Source organism: Rhodnius prolixus, unplaced genomic scaffold, assembly GCF_049639745.1.
Source record: "Rhodnius prolixus isolate KJV_2025 unplaced genomic scaffold, Rpr scaffold_2, whole genome shotgun sequence".
In the NCBI taxonomy this organism is placed as follows: Eukaryota; Metazoa; Arthropoda; class Insecta; order Hemiptera; family Reduviidae; genus Rhodnius; species Rhodnius prolixus.
This window is the reverse complement of record NW_027411592.1, coordinates 41,848,014-41,868,540: the sequence shown is the minus strand read 5'-3', so window position 1 is coordinate 41,868,540 and position 20,527 is coordinate 41,848,014. Positions and strand designations below refer to the sequence as shown.

The window sequence follows — 20,527 nt, the reverse complement described above, 5'->3', positions numbered from 1 at the left end:
TACTTTAACATGCTTGTACATATATATGTAGATATGCATATTTTTAGGACAGCTAATTATTCCAGCATTTTACTATAAGTAAAATTAGAAGGACTAAATTAAATTACAATTGAGAAATGAATAATTGTTGTTGAATAATCTACTTGTTATTAACTGTGTGTTATTTGTGCTCACGAATATTTCGGTAAGACGAATTCAAGACAGTAGCCTACTCTAACTTTGTCTTGTTCTACTTTAACATGCATGTCCATATATATGTGATTTATCATAATTATAACAAAAAATATTATAAATGAAGTGGCCAGCATAAGGGTCTGTGACATCTAATAAATTCTAAAAAATAACTTATTAATGACAATTAATGCAGTAGAATTACTTGACTATTAATGAAGTATTAATGAAATGTTGGGTACACGCTGATTTGTGTACCTTTTGGCGTTTAATCAACCCTTATACTTAACATTTGAAACTGTAAGTTTTTGTTAAGGAGATTTTTGTACCTTTTGGATAGATTTTCCTTTTTGTCTATTTTACAAAGTTACATATCTTCTTTACAGATTTTTTTAAAATTTGGAATAAGCAATTCTATCATTATAATCTGATAAGGTGTTAAGTCGGAACCGTAACTACCACTGGAGAGATCTTTTTAAAGAATGATTATAGTTGCGTTCCCCCAAACCATCCTCAATAACAATTTTTTTGAAAAAGCGTTTTGAATAACATAGGAAGGTATTTATACGTAAATAGCAAAATTAAACTGCGATTTCAGTACTTCCTTTTAAGAGGAGTAAGAAAAATAAACTACGATTGCAGTACTTCTCCCTAAAAGGCAAAGAGGCAAAGATTTTTTAATCGAACGACAATTCATTGATTTAAATCGGTTCACTCATTGATAATTTAAACGATTGCAGTACTTCCTCTTAGTAGGTGCAAGAGCATCAGCAACGTAGAGGAGCTTTAACCACTTATTCGAGCTGAATTTTATCAAAATCGGATTTAGCGTTTTAGAAATATTGGTAATAATAGTTTTAGAAAGGGCCTTATTTGGGTGGGGCAAACACCCCTCCTTATGAGGCACGGCGTCGAGACTTTTAAAGTGCAAATCTGTACAAAATTTCGATTCGAATGACACTTCATTCATGAAAATCGGTTCACGTGTCGATAATTTGCAACGATTGCTATACTTCCCCTCAACAAGTAGAAGAGCTGATCGCCGCTTTAATGCTACGTAGGGGAGCCCTAACCCTATCATCCTACCAAATTTTATCAAAATCGGGCCAAGATTTACAGAGTAATTAGTAATAATAATTTTGGAGGGGCCTTACATTAAGGGGGCTAACTCCTCTCCCATTCCATGTACAGCGTCGAGACCCCCAAAAGGCACATCTACATAAAATTCCGAATCGAATGACACCTCATTCATGAAAATCGGTTTGCGCGTTAAGGCGCTATGTTGTTTACAAAAAAGGTAACAACAAGAACAACAAGAACAACAAGAACAAGAACAAGAACATTTTTTGAAAAAGCGGTTTTTGCTCATTTTTGGCAACTTTTTTCTCGAAACCTATTAGATCTGGGTTGTTGCAAAAAAATTACAGTTATAAAGGAGGGTTTGCCCTTTATTTTAAAGAAAATTTGGGAATTTTATCTTTTATAGAAAAAGAGAAAAAAATTGTCAAAGTTGGGTGTTTTTCAACGTTACGCTTTTTCGTGTAGTTTTTGACGATCAACCCTTATACAACTGTCCTACCGGACAGTTTTAATTATACACTGTATTCTTATTAAGGAAATTCATGCTTTAAGGCATTTTTAACTGGTTAACCTTTTCTACATTTTTCTATTATCCAATCCTTGCAGTATGAAATTCTCAGCTTCACAGTTGAACCCTTCAAGATGAAAACAATCAAACAATTTTTTTGTGAATAGAAATGTTAACAATAAAATATTTACATTTCTAATACTCCCATAATCTTTTAACTATCATTAAAAAAATAAATAAATAAAATATTTGCAAACTATTTAGGTTAACAGTAAACCACGAGCCTGCCTAAAAGAGCAATCTAGAAGCGTTGTTTAAAGACATTAATAACCTGCATTTAACTTTTTTATTCTTTACCCTCAATATTGTACGTATGCTTAGAATTAATAACGTTGGTTGGGTGCTGGCCATGTAGCCTGTTCTAGCGAAATTCAGGGATTTGCTGCGGATCTTCTATTTGGAACAACCCACCAGTCTTGTCTCTTTGATTAGTCTTAAAAGTGTGGAGAGGATATTGATGAAAGGGTTCACACTAATGCTTGAAAGCGACAGAGTGACGAACTATCATCTACCCTGACAGGAAGTACGCAATACTATTACTATAGTATACTAGGTTTCCTCTCCTTTTTGACAAACTTACACAGGCTATTTATTGTCAGCTCCACGCAATCCATCTGTTTACTTTTAGTTTGCCTGACAAAAAATCTACTGTCCGATTAGCCTTAAGGCCTTGATGGACTCATGGACTGCCAGTAAACGTAAATACGCGAGTAGCTGATAAACTTTTTCAAAGTCCAAGCTGGCGCCAACGTTTTGTTAACTGCAAATGGCCCCTAGGTCCTTTAAAATGATCGTAAAGACCTTCCATTTTGAATGTTTATCCAGGCACTGCCTTGAATTGACTTCGCAGCACATGGCAGCCTATAGCCTGAGAACATTGCGACTGTTTTACCCTTCTCTTATAATCTCAACAGCGCAGATATATTGAACTAGTTCTGCCTAACTCTATTGGACAGTTTTCCTAGATTTGCCGAAATAACATGTCTTGCAATAGCGTTGTACACTCTGGATTCCCTCTCTTTCCGTCTTAGAGCTCACCGAGAGCCTCACTTAAGGCTCATTTTAAGTTATTGCTTAAATTTTAATGTTTATTTTATAGCCTTAAGAGATCATCTAGCCTAAATTATTTTTGTGAACAAATTTTCAGAATTAATCTCATTAAGAATATGATTGTATTCTTTCCTTTAGGGAAAGAATAGTTTTAAAATAAAAGATAACGCATTTACTTTTTAAACGAAGTTATTCCCACAAATAAATAAATTCGGGTGTACCCTGGTGTTTTCAATACCACGAACTTATCCTGGAAATCTAAGATTGCACTTAATTCACGCCTAAAGTTTGTTAAATCAATTGTATTTAACAGGATACCAGAATTATAATTAATGTATATTCTTATATGCACTTATATTTCAAAAACGTGTTACCACAACAGAATGAAATTACTATTTTATTGAAAACCGAATATCTAATTATGAATATGAATAAACGATCATAGGTGAACAAGATGGTATTTTATTTTAGTTTTTTGAAGCCATGAACTTACCAAGACTTACAGTAACTTATTTGTACTGAAGTATACACAGCAAATCTTACGAAGTAAAAAGGAATTTGAAGTAAATAATGAAATGGATTTTATATAAAGCAAATTCATATTACTAAGTAGTAATTTCGTTCAGAATCACGGTGAAATCTCTTTCCCACTCCATTTCTTGTAGATACGCTTCTTAAGTTCGTTTGAAGGGTTTTATCAATCAGATTGCAGGATGATTACTAATGCCGATGCACCATTGCACGGATAGGTAAGGTTGCCTGCATTATATAGGCTCACTATTTGTATAATATAGTATATGCAGATTAAACAAACAATATTTATAAATTTCGTCGAAAGACATTGATCTTTGCCAACCTTCCACAGAAATTCTATGCAATAATTTGGGAATAGATAACATTTTTAAGAAATCCCATGTCTGTAAATTATCATTTATAACTTATAGAGATCTATGAAGCTGCTAACTGTCTATTAAAACGGCTAAATTTTGTTATTATCTTCTATTCATACGGATTTAATATAAAATATTTTACTTCCAATAAGGAAATTACTATAATTTCAATGAATTATCTTATTCGAGAAGTATAATATAATCTTATCTAGGTATCTTCAATACCAAAAATTTGTTAGTGTGACTAAAATAAGTGAAACAAATTTAAGATTAATTTAAATAGATTATTCCTTCACTAGATACAGCTCCTTGGCTCATATCGTGCCGTATACGCCAGGAATATCGGTAAAAAGATTAAATATTATCTATCTGTTTGTCTACACAAATAGACGTTATGCTGTTTCATCTAATGATCTTGATAACCTAATCTTTGATGTTGACCACGTAAAATAAATTACTATAGTTGATCATAAATAATAATCCCTGAAGATGACCTAGTTCCTGGGTGGAAAGCTTGACAAAAAGTTAATAAAAAATTATTACTGAAATTGGCAATAGTCTTTCTTCCTGTTATTTAAGCTTTGACTTATTCACCAATCGCAGGGATGGTTTCAACAGTGTACAGAGAAAAGCTCCGGGTGCCAATCAGCTCAGTTGTTGACCCTACTCAAATTTATTTAAACAATTAATTAAATAATTAAATTATTTACATAAAGAAGATACAAAATAAAAGTTACTAAAGTTACTGCAGAAGAGACTAACAGAAATTAAGAAAAATTAGTTCTGCTGGAGAAAAGTTAGATGTTTATGTTTTTAGATTGATTAATAATTTTTTTAATAATTGATATGATTCATTTTCAGGGGCGAACTGTTGAAGCGAAGTTTCTGACGTCACCCGAATGTAGTTATCATGAGAAAGTAGTAAAAAAATAGTTTACAGTTATTGGATTTTATTTTTGGTAACTAACCTGTTGATTCTAGAATTAATAAATTAAAAATTTCAGTTGTTTTCATTTAAATTTACGATTATGCTCATTTAATATTATTAATGCATCATACTTGTACCAAAATATTTCACAAATGTCACTCGATGTGTTTAATGGCTAATAATTTTTAGTTTGCTTCTATAGTTTCGTATTACCTTATCTTCCCTTTTATTTCTTTATAGAATATAGTTAAAAGTTGTCGCAACCTTGGCTGACGGATTGTGGTCCAGATCAAGTAAATTGATTGCTGTTTTCTATTAATCTGTAGCACTTTAAATGATTATTTTACGTTATTATTACGCACCTACAATAATCATTAGAAAAAATGAAATTTTGAATTAAGAATGTTTAAATTTAAAAAAAAATCAGAATTTAAGTTAGACCGATGTACTGAAGTATACGTAGCAAATCTTACGAATAAAAAGAAATTTGAGTTAAATAATGAAATGTGATTTACATAAAGCAAATTTATATTACCAAATTGTAATTACTGTTAATATTTTACTGTCTAATAAAATATGCGTTAATTTGTGAATTTGGTGAACAGTTAACTTCCCAATAATCTCTGCAGCCCAGATATATTGTACTAGTTCTGCCTAACTCTACGTATTGGACAGTTTTCATAGATTTGCCTAAATAACATGTCTTGCGATAACATCGTACACCCTGGATTCTCTCTAAGTTATTCCCACAAAGAAATAAATTTGGGTGCGCCCTGGTGTTTTCAATACCACGAAGTTATCCTAGAAATCCAAGATTCCACTTGAATGAATGAATGAATGATGTATATTTACAAAATATATGAAAATACCTACATAAACAGAAGAGTAATACTAATTACAAAATGATATCCAACTAAAAATAAATTAAATTATAAATAATGTAAAAAAATAAATAAAAGTACACTATTCAAAGAATAACTTTTCAAATAAGATAAATTTCTCATCTTAGACAATGGCTCGTAGGCCGTCTGTCGAGTAGTGCTATTTAACTTTATAAATATAAGTTTGAAAGTGGATGGTATGTAATCTATAAGAGCAATAATATGCACAACAAGCGATGAGGGGCTATAGTAATTGTTACAATGGCGTATTATTAATTTATTTTAATTTTTTATTTATATATTAATTATTATAATTAAATTCCGAGCATAATATTTTCCTGTAACGATATGCATCGCGGACATATTTATATAAATTATATAAACCATTGACATTATTAATACCATTTAGTATATCAATATATTCCTGCCACTCCAATCTCTTTTTCCCAAAAAACTGTAACCTAAACTCATTAAGTACAGGGCATACTGATATCAAATGGCAGGTATCCTCGTTCACATTCATGTTACAGAGGGAGCACATGAAGATTCTGTCTCTTTTCCACGGCTGGTAATTTAACTCCAATAACTCCCCTCTGACACGGAAAATAGTCTGAATCAGATGGAAATTATTACTATCGTTAATATACCAGTTACTTTCCAAATTTAAACATTTATACTGTTGGTGGAATTCGCTGTTTATAACTTTTTCCTGTAATATTGTGGCCTGTTGTTCACATAACTTGTCAGTAAACTCTTTCAACCATCTCAAATGCTGGTCCATTAGAAGTGAAACAGATATTTCCAAATTATATTTTCCTGCTTGTACCAATAAAGCTTTATACCAGGACAACTTGTTTTCAATAATAATTTTGGCAAGTAAGTTAGTTAAGCGATCAGGGCTTTGGTTCAGTATTTTGTTTAAATAATTAACATGTAGCCTGAGTGTATAATTGTAGAGTGGCTGACTAGAGGTTTCTAGAAACAACATGTAGTTAGGCGTGTTGTTGGGCAGTTTGTACAATTTCTTCAGAAAATATCGCTGTAACTTCTCCACATCATCATGCTCCTCACCACCCCACACTTGAGCTCCGTAGCACATCACCATCTTTGAGGTAGACTTGAATAACTGCATCTTGCTGCTGAGAGCTGCCGCGTTATTACTTATTACATGATGCCAAACACTATTCAGTCCAAATTTGGCGGCTGACAATCTTTCTTTAAAGTGTGGTGATAATGACAAGGTCGGGGTCAAGGTTATTTCCAAGTATTTATAATTTCGCACAACCTCAATCCGCTGATTCCTATAAAAACCATTTTTCATTTTTCTTATATCTGCCACAACCTTTTCTAGATACCGTAATCTGGGACTTTTTTAAATTCCACTGTTCACAATATTTTTCCAAGTCCTTAATCTTGCACTGAAGTGTAGTTGCATTACTAGTCATTAAAACAATATCGTCAGCGTATTTTAAGAATTTAATTCTTCTTCCGCCTATGACCAGACCACCGTCAATAAAATCCTCTAGGTCGTTTATAAACAGTGTGAATAAAATGGGACTTAGCAAGCATCCTTGCTTCACTCCCATACTACTTTCAAAAAAGGGGGATAGTCCATTCTTTGTCCACACTGTCGTGCTTGTTCCGTCATATAGAGTTTTAACGACGTCTAAGAATAGATTCCACTTAATTCACGCCTAATGATTGTTAAATCAATTGCATTTAACCAGACGATTCGTTTTATGTTTATTTCTAAGAAGTATACACTTACGAGGGTCGTTTAAAAAGTCCGTGCAAAGTCAGAGAGATAGCACTACTGGCGCGTATCGAGGTTATGTTTAGTTAGTAGCATCTCTCGGAAGAACACACACCAAGTTTCAGCCAGATCGGTCTATTTCTTTGTGTTTGGCATTCGTTTGAATCGAGGAAGTCGAGTGATTTTCAAAAAATGGACGAAAAAGAATTTCGTGTGTTGATTACACACTACTTTATGAAAGGCAAAACGCCTCAGGAGACTAAAGAGAAGCTTGATAAACATTATGGTGACTCTGCACCTTCGATTAGAACAGTTTATAAGTGGTTTCAAAATTTTCGGAGTGGCCATATGGGCACAAGTGACGCTGAACGTTCTGGACGCCCTGTTGAGGTTACTACTCCAGAAATCATTGATAAAATCCATGATATGGTGATGGATGACAGAAGAGTGAAGGTGCGTGAGATTGCTAGTGCTGTGGGCATCTCGAATGAACGGGTACATAATATTTTGCATCAACATTTGGACTATCCGCAAGATGGGTGCCGCGATTGCTCACACTTGACCAAAAACGAAATCGTGTGAAGTGTTGCAAGGACGGTTTGCAGCTGTTCCAGAAGAATCCGCAGGACTTTAAGCGACGTTTCGTCACTGTGGATGAAACATGGATACATCACTACACTCCTGAGACCAAAGAACAATCTAAACAATGGGTTACCAAGGGGGAATCTGCGCCAAAAAAGGCGAAGACCGTTCCTTCTGCCGGAAAGATTATGGCGACTGTATTTTGGGATTCGCAAGGAATAATCCTCATCGACTATCTGGAAAAGGGTAAGGTGCATATTATTCATCGTTATTGGACCGTTTGAAAACCGAGCTGCAAGAAAAACGCCCACGATTGGCCCACAAAAAAGTCCTTTTCCAACACGACAACGCACCAGCTCACACCTCAGCAGTTGTGGTTGCAAAATTAATGGAAATAGGGTTCCAACTCGTTTCACATCCCCCCTATTCACCAGACTTGGCTCCCTCGGACTACTATTTGTTTCCCAATATGAAGAAATGGCTGGCGGGAAAAAGATTTTATTCAAACGAGGAGGTGATTGCAGAAACGAATGGCTATTTTTCAGACTTGGACAAATCCTATTATTCGGAAGGGATCAACAAACTAGAGCAGCGTTGGACGAAGTGTATAAGCCTAAAAGGAGACTTTGTTGAAAAATAAAAAAGGTTTACCCCAAAAAATTAAGTAGTTTTTATTTTTGCACGGACTTTTCAAACGACCCTCGTAGTACTCTGGTAGAATCTTCCTCATTAAAAAGAAAAAAAAAAACACTATTTCCGGCGATTGCAATTAGATAAAAAGTTTCTGAAACGTATTCCTCTTAAAACTCAGTCACAAGTTCAGTTGCGCTCCTCAGCATCCTTGCCAATTGTTTCAATTCTTATAACTTTTCACTTCAGCAAGTTGTAGACTTTATTAGCTGCATGTCACTACTACTTTACAAACTTAAACTTTTTCCTTTTTTATTTTTTCCTCCTGCACCAAAGTTTTGTGAGTAATACATTAAAAACTTAATAACGTCGGAGAAACGACAAACAAAAATACACGGAATTGTACGAAACAAGTTTTGTAAGTTAATCAATAATGGTTGATTTCGGCCGGTTAGTTGGTAATCGAGCGGCGGTCAAATATAATTTAAAAACACTTCCTTTTGGTTTTTTACCAAAGTTCCGGCAAATTTATTGCCATCTTCAGGATTCGCACAGAATTGCGCTTCCATAAGTTCTTTTTACAGGATATTAAAACACGTGTGAATCAACAAAACAATCGCCATAACTCGGATTTTCAACGCACTCAGTTACAACACAATTATTTGCGGTTACTACTAACGTTAATTAAAATAATTATAATTAAATAGAAATACCGCAGGATAAAAAAAGAGTATTTTCTAACTGATAAAATTTAATTAATTAGTAAACATTTTTAATTCAATTATATAAAGTACTTTTAGTTTTTATATAAAACCGACTACACAATTTTTTGAAATATTTTCCAGTAATATTACAGGAAACGATTTTTTGGTAAATATCGAGGCGCGGTCTTGAATGAAACAACTTTTTTGCTTTATACCAACTTTTCGGTAATGTTTACTACCTTCTTCAGGATATTATAAAAAAATGTTTGTGAAGTTCAATGTAGAGCTACGAGTATGTCATCATAACTGTTGATATACTCTTAGCTCTACATTGAACTTCACAAACTTTTTTTTATAATACCCTGAAGAAGGTAGTAAACATTACCGAAACGTTGGTATAAAGCAAAAAAGTTGTTTTTATTTAAGACCGCACCTCGATATTCACCAAAAAATCATCTATCAACAACGGTCGAAAAAACCAAAAATCATTACAGGAAACGTTTATATTATAGTTAATTACTTAAAATAGAGCTGTAAAAAAGTTGTTTCATGAATTATATAATAATAGTAATTACTACATCTAGTAATATAATGGACTTTTAGAAATATGTGAAATTTGTAAGGCATTGCGCCAAGGCTTATAGCTAATGTACGAGTATATTCTTATATGCACCTATATTTCAAGAATGTGTTACCACAACTGAATGAAATAGCTATTTTATTTAAAACTGAATATCTAATTATGAATTAATAAACAATCATAGGCAAACAAGATGTTATTTTATTTATTTTTTTTAAAACCATGAACTTACCAAGACTTACAGTAACTTTTTTAAAAATTAAAATATACATAGCAAATCTTACGAATAAAAAGAAATTTGAGTTAAATAATGAAATGGATTTTATATAAAGCAAATTCATATTACTAAGTTGTAATTTCATACAGTATCATGCAGAATCACGGTGAAATCTCTTTCTCACTGCATTTCTTGTAAATACGCTTCTTACGTTCGTTTGATGGATTTTATTAATCAGATTGCAGGATGATTACTTATGCCGATGCACCATTGCACGGAAAGGTAATGTTGCCTACATTATATAGGCTCACCATTTATATAATATATATGGAGATTAAACAAACAATTTTTATAAATTTCGTCGAAAGACATTGATCTTTGCCAACCTTCGACAGAAATTCTATGCAATAATTTGGGAATAGATAACATTTTTAAGAAAACCCATGTCTGTAAATTATTATTTTTATGTTATAGAGATCTATGACGCTGCTAACTGTCTATTAATAAAACGGCTTAATTTGTTATTATCTTCTATTCATACGGATTTAATATAAAATATTTTACTTTCAATAAGGAAATTACTTAAATTTCAATGAATTATCTTATTCGAGAAGTATATTATAAGATAATATAATCTTATCTAGGTATCTTCAATACCAAAAATTTGTTAGTGTGAAAAAATAAGTGAAACAAATTTAATATTAATTTAAATAGATTATTCCTTCACTAGATACAGCTCCTTGGCTCATATCGTGCTGTATACGCCAGGAATATCGGTAAAAAGATTAAATATTATCTATCTGTTTGTCTACACAAATAGACGTTATGCTGTTTCATCTAATGATCTTGATAACCTTACAGTATTGCCGATTGACAATCAGTAGTTAATTTGCATCCATCTGAATAGCAACATGCGCACTTTAGTTTTATTGTTTGTGATTGTTTCAATATTTCTGAACTTTTCTTTACAAATTCCAACAAACAGTTCAAAACATGTGCCTACACGGCTAAATAAAGTTATACCTGAGCAATTAAACCTTACATCACTTCTTGATGTAAACCGTACAGGAAGTTATGGTGGCCCGTATGCTGTACTTATAAACGTCCCATTAAGAGATCTGTGCTCGCGAGGTATGTCATTGAAACAAGGAAGATGTGCTTATGGAAAATAGGTAATTTTTTTCTAAATTAATTTAATTTCTGTATTAATCTGGATTGGAGTATTAATGATCATCTCCCAACCGCAATTCATTCAATACTGACAGACAAACCAATTAAAAACGGAACTTGTGATTAGCATTTAGTCATTTAAACTGTTCAGAGTACCAGTAATATAAACTTGCTTTGCATTAATGAATTAATCGCCAAAAAAACGTGACACAGGGCCTAAACAAACATCCAGAACCAATGAATCTAATCTTTGATGTTGACCATGTAAAATAAATTACTATAGTTGATCATAAATAATAATCCCTGAAGATGACCTAGTTCCTGGGTGGAAAGCTTGACAAAAAGTTAATAAAAAATTATTACTGAAATTGGCAATAGTCTTTCTTCCTGTTATTTAAGCTTTGACTTATTCACCAATCGCAGGGATGGTTTCAACAGTGTACAGAGAAAAGCTCCGGGTGCCAATCAGCTCAGTTGTTGACCCTACTCAAATTTATTTAAACAATTAATTAAATAATTAAATTATTTACATAAAGAAGATACAAAATAAAAGTTACTACAGAAGAAGCTTACGGAATTTAGAAAAATTTGTTCTGCTGAAGAAAAGTTAGATATTTATATTCTTAGGCCTTGGGCTCACAGAAAGCGGTCTGTCGCGGCGGGTAACGATCTCCGACCGAGGCGGTCAGGAGGTCTAGTTGTATTACACAATGTTTCATCATCTCTGTCAAACAGAACGTTGTCTACCACCGCCGCGGACTAGTCTTTGTCGCGACGACAAGCGATCTGGTAGAACAAAATTACAGATTTCAACGTGACCGCCTTCCACCTAGTAAGTACGAAATAAAGATTCTAATGTTAAGAAACTTTATTACTCATTTTTTATTTCATCCTCGCGACGTACGAAAATACTAGAAGAACCCATCTTCATGTGACTCCAGTTCGGTACATAAGCGGTGGTATTCCTCTAATTGTTCTCTCTTCTTATTGATTTCAAGCACCCAACTTCGTCTTTTCTTCTTTTAGCTTTGCAAAGCTAGTAGCAGAAGGAGTTGTTCTTCGTCCGAGCTCATACTCAATATATAAAAATTAAAACAAATAACAAAAATACGCACTACTACTTCATAAGAAGAAAGTTACCAAACTGGACAACTCTAAAAAAAAAAAAAACATATCGCAGACCGCCGCGACGACCGTTGGATCGCTGACCGCCGCGACAGACCGCATTCTGTGTGCCCAAGAACTTAGATTAATTAATACTTTTCTTAATAATTGATGATTCATTTTCAGGGGCGAACTGTTGAAGCGAAGTTTCTGTCGTCATCTGAATGTAGTTATCATGGGAAAGCAGAAAAAAAAAATAGTTTACAGATATAGGCATTGTTTTGTAACTAGTCTATTGATTATAGAATTAATCTAGGGTCCAGAATTAATAAACTAATAATTTCAGTTGTTTTCATTTAAATTTTCGATTATGCTCATTTATTTTTATTAATGCATCATACATGTACCTAAATATTTCATGAATGTCACTAGGTTTGCGTAGAGCTTTAGCCATAATGGCAAATGTGTAGATAAATACAAATTTTTAGTTTGCTTTTATAGTTTGTATTACCTTATCTTCCCTTTTATTTATTTATAGAATATAGTTAAAAGTTATGGCAACCTTGGCAGACGGATTGAGGTCCAGATCAAGTAAATTGATTGTTGTTTTCTATCAATTTGTAGCACTTTAAATGATTATTTTACGTTATTATTACCCACTTCCAATAATCTTTGAAAAAAACCGAAATTTTGAAATAAGAATTTATAAATTCAAAAAAATTCAGAATTTAAATTAGACGGAATTTTGACTGATTTGTACTGAAGTATAGTACAAAAAGGAATTTGAAGTAAATAATGAAATGAGTTTTACATAAAGCAAATTTATATTACTACATTGTAATTACTTTTAGTACTTTACCGTCTAATAAAATACGCCTTAATTTGTGAATTTGGTAAACATTTCAACGAAATGTTCTGTCTTGCCTAAATTAAACTAGTGGGTGCCAGGAATGATATTATTCGACCTAATATTAATATTTGTACTTGGTATATCCCGTAGTTTACCCAAATTAACTTGAAAGTAAGAAAACAATTAAAAATGATAAGCGATATTGCTGAATATCGAAGGATGTTGTCACTGCCCTAAATAGTGAAAGGTGCTACTAAATATCGAAGGTCGAAGAGTTAAAATAAAAAATAATTTTTCCGACATTCTTGCAGTACGTAGTATAGAAATGATACCATATTGGTGGAGTCGCTTGGTAGAGGAGTTGTTGAAACGTGAGGCAAGTTGACCAGAACAGAGATGGTGGTAAAAGGACACTATAGTGAATTGGTGAGAAGAACAGTACGTGTAAGGCATAGTTACCTGGAGCAGAAGGTATTTCAGTAGAGGCGGCACTAGAGCAGTGTAGTTGAGGTAGTGTATAGACTATTGTTGGCGATGAAGTTGAAGAGCAGCAGTAAGAAGTGTAGTCTAGAATGTCCTCTAGGACCAGAGAATGAAAGGAGTCGCAGAGAGAGTGAGGAAGTGGTTTGCTCCTGGGCAGCATCTTACTTCTATGCACTGGGAACGGGCGATTGTCAGTGGGTTGTGACTGCAGATAAATCAGCAGCATACTCTCCATGTGAACTAGACTCGGCCAGACCTGGCTTGTCTCGTATTCCACCAGCTGGGGTCAGAAAAACAAGCAGACTCTGAAGGCCAGTTAATAAACAACTCCCTTGGTCTTGCCGCTCTAATATATGTGCATTTAGAGAGAATGTACAATGTAAATTGCTTCTTATAGATGAGGTCTGTTAATCTTTTCTTTAAAAAATATTTGATTAGATGACTCGCACGACTTTTTCATTCTAATACGTCGGCTTCCAAACTTTTACATTTTTTTAAATGATTATTTTTTAATATTTTAATTTTTAAATATATTTACTTCTTAGTAATACAATAAGAAAAATAATAATTTTATTTGATATAAGGGCAACCGCCCTATACAAAGTTGGGTTTACAAAATAAAAACAGGGTTACTCATTAAAACTGACCGGTAGGTGAGTTGTATAAGGGTTGATCGCAAAATGAATTCAAATTCATTTTTTTAATGAGTAAATTGTGAGTCAGTATCGTGTACATTTCGCTACGAAGGCATAATATTCCCCACCAACATCTATGTACTTAAATCTATAGCAGCGCAAGCAATGAAATATGAATGTATTTAAAAGTTATAGCCAATTAGAATGAATGGAAGAAAATGATTAGAGAAGGATTACGTGATTTTAATTCAGGTTAAGCTATAAGGATGGCAGGAATATAGAGTACTGATCAATCCATTAGTTGTAAGTTTGTATGTAAATAGTTGTATATTGTAGAGGGATGAATGTGTGAAGCGAATGTATTTATAAGTAAGAATGGAGAGTGAGTGATATTCTAGTGATAAGCACCTAGACGATGCTGGCTGTATACGTAGACGATGATGGCTGTATGGCGAAAGCCAATGCCAAATTAAAGGCAAAAAAAAAAAAAGAAAGTCGTGTACATTTTAAAGAAATGTCAATCCCTCTGGAAATGAGCTTGAAATTCTGTTTTGAGCTCCAGGCAGATTCTGTATAACCTGGAATGATTCGGAATATTGGGCAGTTACTAGATGAGAAGCAAAGGCTATTTTAGCAACAGAAATGGAAGTATTGGTAATTGAACATATTCCAAAAGAGGAAATGCGACGTTGCATGCGAAGAAAAACTATCATCCAGCATGAAATTGTGACCTGGCAACTAGTCTGAGAAAAATAGATTACTGAATAAAACAATGGACTTCAAGCTGGAGAAGAGAAGACACGGCAAGATTCCGGAAAAAAACAGGATGGGCGCCGACGTGGAGAGAACTGTGGCTAGAGGTCTACATCAGGAACATGTATTGGACCCTTCTTTCGAGCAATGGTATGCATTATTTGGTGGTAAACACCCCGAAAAAAAGGGAAATATTCGAAATGAAAATGTATTTATTAGAATTCCATTATTCGTCAGGCAGTTGGAATTACATAGAAGACACCATACACAAAACTGCAAATAAAATGCAGAAATATGCACAAATTAAGCTATCTAATTAGCTATATTATGTGATAAAACCTCCAAAAAAATAAATAAATAATAAAGTAATAAAATAAGTAATAAGGGTAACTGTAGATGAGAAATGGCAGCCTAGCAATTCCGGTTCTGAAAACTATGATCAACCATCGCGTGAAACTGCCGCGATCAGCGAGGAAATGAAGTGTTAACATAGATATTCCATAGTTTTCGTTATTTACAAAAACGGAAACGGAACTAAGTCTAGCAACGTGCGACATAAGCGTTCCAATGTGCACCTTTGGAACGGTGGGAATTGAAACTTCATTTTCCATACCCAGTTGAGCGTAAATCTAAATTTTAAAGGACATTTCTAAAATTAAATAATTTTTAAAGGATCACCTAATTAAAATTTAAACCTCTGCCTATAGAATCCTCTACAGGACTAGCCTGTTATTAAACCTGCTTGTGGGCCTTAGTTTAATTTGTATAATAATAATTTTGCCGCGAGACTTTCAAGTAAAAACGTTCTGTATTCCAGTGTTTCCTAGTTTTCCATATCTAGGTAATAGTTTAGTAAAATTCGTTTGCAGGAAGGAGTAAAATCTGTGCTAGAAGAGCTAGCTCTATTCATTGGTGCTTCCGGAGCATATTGGTTGAGCACACCCTGGAGAACTGATAACATCCAACTGTGTGCCCTGCTAGCTGTAACAGTTCACTTAGTATGCATGAAAAGTTCCATCTTCAGGTATCCTACCCTCAAACAACATCAAACACTGATATTACACTGCCATGTATATATTCTCCGCTTTTATTGTTATTACTTGTCTCTCTACAAAACGAATATTTTCCATTTATTTTTAACAAGAAAAAAATCAAAATGAAAATATTTATTAAACAAAAAAAAAAGTGGAAATATATGTATGTAGGCAAAATCGAGAGTGCCTACTTCTTCGATCATGCGCAATCTTGCAGCCGCATTGTAACTTGACCAACGTGGCCATAGCACCAGATTCATCGTGTTTAATTTATTAATTAGCTGCGAATGTCCAGCAACGAAGAACAACAGTCTAAATGTAGTGTGGAATATTCAGGCTCTTTCCCAAAGAGGTCACACGAATATGCACTCGCCAATACACATATTTAAGGCAGATGTTTCTTAAACAGGCTACGAACTAGACTCTGGGACTTGAAGTAAATTCTTACTTCTTCCAGGATTTAAGATAACCCCATTGCTTACCAAACGCTATCTGCTGTCAGTATCTTTTAAGTTCGGTTTTTCAACTAGCCTTTTTTTTAACCACTTAGAAGAAGAATTTGCTTTTTCGGCCTGTTTGTCTTCTCATTAACTTACATTCCAGGAGAGCCTGCTACCTACTGGAACATCTAAACTGATGCGCTTCTTTTGTAATGTACTTTTGCTCTTGACACTCTTTAATAGGGGGTGTCAAACTCATTTAAAACACGGGCCAATTGGTGCTACAGGCAAGATTCACGAGGGCCAAATCACATTAACAAATTTTGTTAAATTTATATTCTAAAGAGAGGATACAATAACACGTAGAGCAGAGGTCTCAAACTCAATTTACCCGGGGGGCCGCTGGAGGTAGGATCTGGGTGAGGCTGGGCCGCATCAGGTTTTCCACAAGAAAAGCTCTTACAAAAACATGCCAATCTTATCAAATGCCTTTATTTTTTCATCTTATTTTGTGTTAAAAAATAAAAATAACAAATTCATGAGAAAAAAATAAATGAATCAGCAATAAATAAATGCCGTGCATTGCAATCACTGTGAGCAACTCCTCTATGACTTCAAAATTGTCATCAACACCGCGAACATAGATTGCGAGATGGGCAGTGATCATAAATGTCACTTGACAGGTGAGAAATGCGTTCTGCTACGGTGTTGGCCGAAAGGCTGATGTTGCTAAACTGACCTTTCTTTTCTGGACAGACAATACTTGCAGCATGTAATATGCACTTTTTTACAAATTCACCTCCATTGAATGACTTTCCTGCTTTAGCAATCATCTCCTGCTTTAGCAAGGTGGGGGCCGCAAACTATTGTCCCGTGGGCCGCAGTTGGCCCGCGGGCCGCGAGTTTGAGACCCCTGATGTAGAGGATATTTAAAACACTAGGTATATAATTATATTGTATATCTGGATTCAAAGACTGAGAACGTAAGGATATATTTTGGGAATTCCTATATATTTCTGTCTTTTAAAGCCGAACCATTCAGGGATTCCACTTAGAATGGCAGACATATCGCTTCCAAATGTCGCCGAAACTGAGTCAACATGTTTATACATGCCCGCAGGCCTCCAATAGTAGCTAAAGGGTTGACAGCAATTGTGTGTGCGGTATTGCCACTAAACGCTGATTTAGTCATTTTTTTTCTATTTTCATTTTATTTCAGAACAACGTGGGCCACAAAAAATTACTTCGTGGGCCGCCACTTTTGACACCTCTGCTCCATAATAATATTGCACTCCGGGTTTAAAGGGCCCATAATTAATTTTTTAAAAAACTGCAAAAAAGGAATGCAATTTACTTTTAAGTAGATCAATAAAATAATTTATAAAGTTTGTGCACAAGTTAAATGAATAAATTTTAATAAAATATTCCGTCACAGCGTCAAAGATAAGATTGACCACCGAATTAATCACCAAAACAGTGGTTCGTATAAAGTAGAGAAAATAAACAAGAAATATTCCGAAAAAGTTGTATACTCATAATCGGCTTATTGCTTAACTACGTTGGCACAAATCATTAACTAGTGTTTAGTTGCTGTATAGTTAGCTAACCGAAATAAACAAAAACTCGATGGAACAAATCACAGTGAACACAGAACAAAATGAAAAAACTACGATTATATAACCGCACTTTGCGAACATTGCTTTTCTTTTCTCCCAACTTGTTGCCACCTAACAAGCAATCGTAACCACATTTCTCAAACACTACGTTTTCTTTGTTGCAACTGCTTGCCACATAACAAGGAATAACCAGTTTTGGCAGGGGTATTTTAGAAAATACACAGTCATCGCTGCACTGATTTTTTTGTTGTTCTCCTTATTCATAGAAAAGGAAATAACAGAAAACAATACAATTTTTCATATATTTATTTATTGTTAAGTTTTGGGAATAAGTTTAAGTTAGTGAACTTTATGAATTTACTACTTTATTTGTTTTATTCAGGCGTTTTTGCGAGTCTTGGGTCACACGATGTGGTTAAACAATATGAAGGAGGTAAATAAAAAAAACCAGTTGGAGACCATTGCTAAAAATAATATGGCTGTTCCTGCTGAGGGCAGCACAATGAAAAATTATTCGACGACTAGCTGCACATTTATTTAAATTTTTAATAGCATTTTTTTTTTGTTTTTTCGCTCAAAACAAGAAATATATCATCATGGTAAATAAAAATCCACAATCCAGGGCTTCATTATGCAGGGCCCCTGGATACTAATGGAGTAAGCATTCCCGCCAGCCCTTGTAGAATATAATCTAAAGGTAAAAAAAATCTTTTAGAAGATAGATATGGACAATGTGTAAGGTTACTGCTTAATATTCTTTCAAAGAAACGATAAGAAAGTTTTACGTTTGGTATACAATAATAAATGCTTATGAAAGGGGACATCGCAATGTTTCCTAGTATTACAGATGAATGAATTCATTCAAGAAAAGATTTGAGAAAAATAGGATGGATCGTGGCTGGCAACGTGAAAGCACATTGTGAAATTAAACGCTTTCAACTGGCACCACACCCAAAGCATCAACAAATCATACTTATCTCTTGCAGAGAGTTTCAAGTATTCAGGCAGCAAAATGGAGATGTTCTTTTGTATCGGCTAAAATAGGTGCATCCAAGGATTGCTGAGAGAAATGCGAATGAAGGATGAAGAGGAAATGTAGAAAGGGAAGTCATGTGTATGTGTAGAGCAATGCCGGTCGGTAGATGACTTGTGAAATCAGACGTGTCTGGGAGATAAGTTTGAAGGGGATTGCAGCGCGAGTAGCACCTTATTCAGGTCCCTTATCATCTACACTAATCTTGTCCAATAGAATTCTGAATATCTGGCAATTCTCTCCATCTTTTACTGACTCATACAAAACAATTTAACAAATATTAGATAATTTTGATTTTTGTTTTTTTAATAATTTGTTTTCAAAGTAATATTTACTTTAGAAAATATGTACTTGTACAGGATAATAATAGTTGATTTCTATCCAGTACGACAAGCACGTTCTTCTTTCCTTCCTGGTTTCAGATTATCATTTTTGGTCAGAAGTTGTTTCATCAGCTTAGCAAAACGTCTTTGAATTCAATTTAAATGCTTCTTCTTCAATGCTGAAACTAACGGACTACTCAGCTTATTCTGGTTCTCCAAAATACCCAAAAATATGGCTTTAATTTATGTTCTTTACCCAGTTAACTTAATTCCCACTTTCAATTAAAAAATAAAAATCACTGCTGGAATATTGTATACAGGGTGATCCATTGAAAACGCACCAATCGCAAATAACTTTTTAGGAAAGCAGAATTTCGAGAAAACCTACGAAGTAAACTGTATGTTTTTTTTTTTTTGGTCTAGTTTTCAAATTTTGCACCCTCGATGCTGTATCTTCATTTTTGGCGGAGTTACGGTTAAAAACCCAATTGGGGTTTCATTAGGGATTCGATCTGGTGATCTCACTTACAAAGCCACGCTCTTGATCATTAGACCAACAACCTGGCAAGATATTCTTACCGTAATCACAGTTCAAGAAGTCTTTCATACGGAGTACATTAAAATGATGTGTTGGTTGCTTTTACGATATTTGATGATAAAACAAATTTATTCTGACTCACCCATAACCATTACGTTGCACGACATTTTTAAAATCTTTAATTATTATAATTTTTTTACTTTGCGTCGCAAATAACATTTTTTGCAGTCAGAGGACTTCCCAAAACGTGTATTTCTGGTGGAAAATTAATATTGAAAACCGTTCGAGTTGATAAAATAGTAACTTCGATCTTAAATATCTCGCCAAATATTAGGGATATCAAAACGGGGTTAACGTCCTTTTTTACAGTTTTTTATGTAGTTTTCACAATCATTGTCAAAACTAGTGGTCCTTATGAAATCTTAATTGATTTTTCGACCGTAACTCCGCCAAAAACGAAGATACAGCATCGAGGGTGCAAAATTTTAAAACTAGACCAAAACAAACATTTAGT

The 20,527-nt window shown here is 33.9% G+C and overlaps 1 protein-coding gene and 1 long non-coding RNA gene across 3 annotated transcripts in view; both read left to right on the top strand.

The window, feature by feature from the left end:
* hig (locomotion-related protein hikaru genki) overlaps positions 1-20,527 on the top strand; it is a 781,895-nt gene that overhangs the window by 162,358 nt on the left and 599,010 nt on the right. The window lies entirely within an intron of this gene.
* Positions 10,725-12,801, top strand: LOC141449685 (uncharacterized). Its single transcript, XR_012455646.1, has 2 exons — positions 10,725-11,206; positions 12,495-12,801. It is a non-coding gene; the product is annotated as an uncharacterized lncRNA (long non-coding RNA).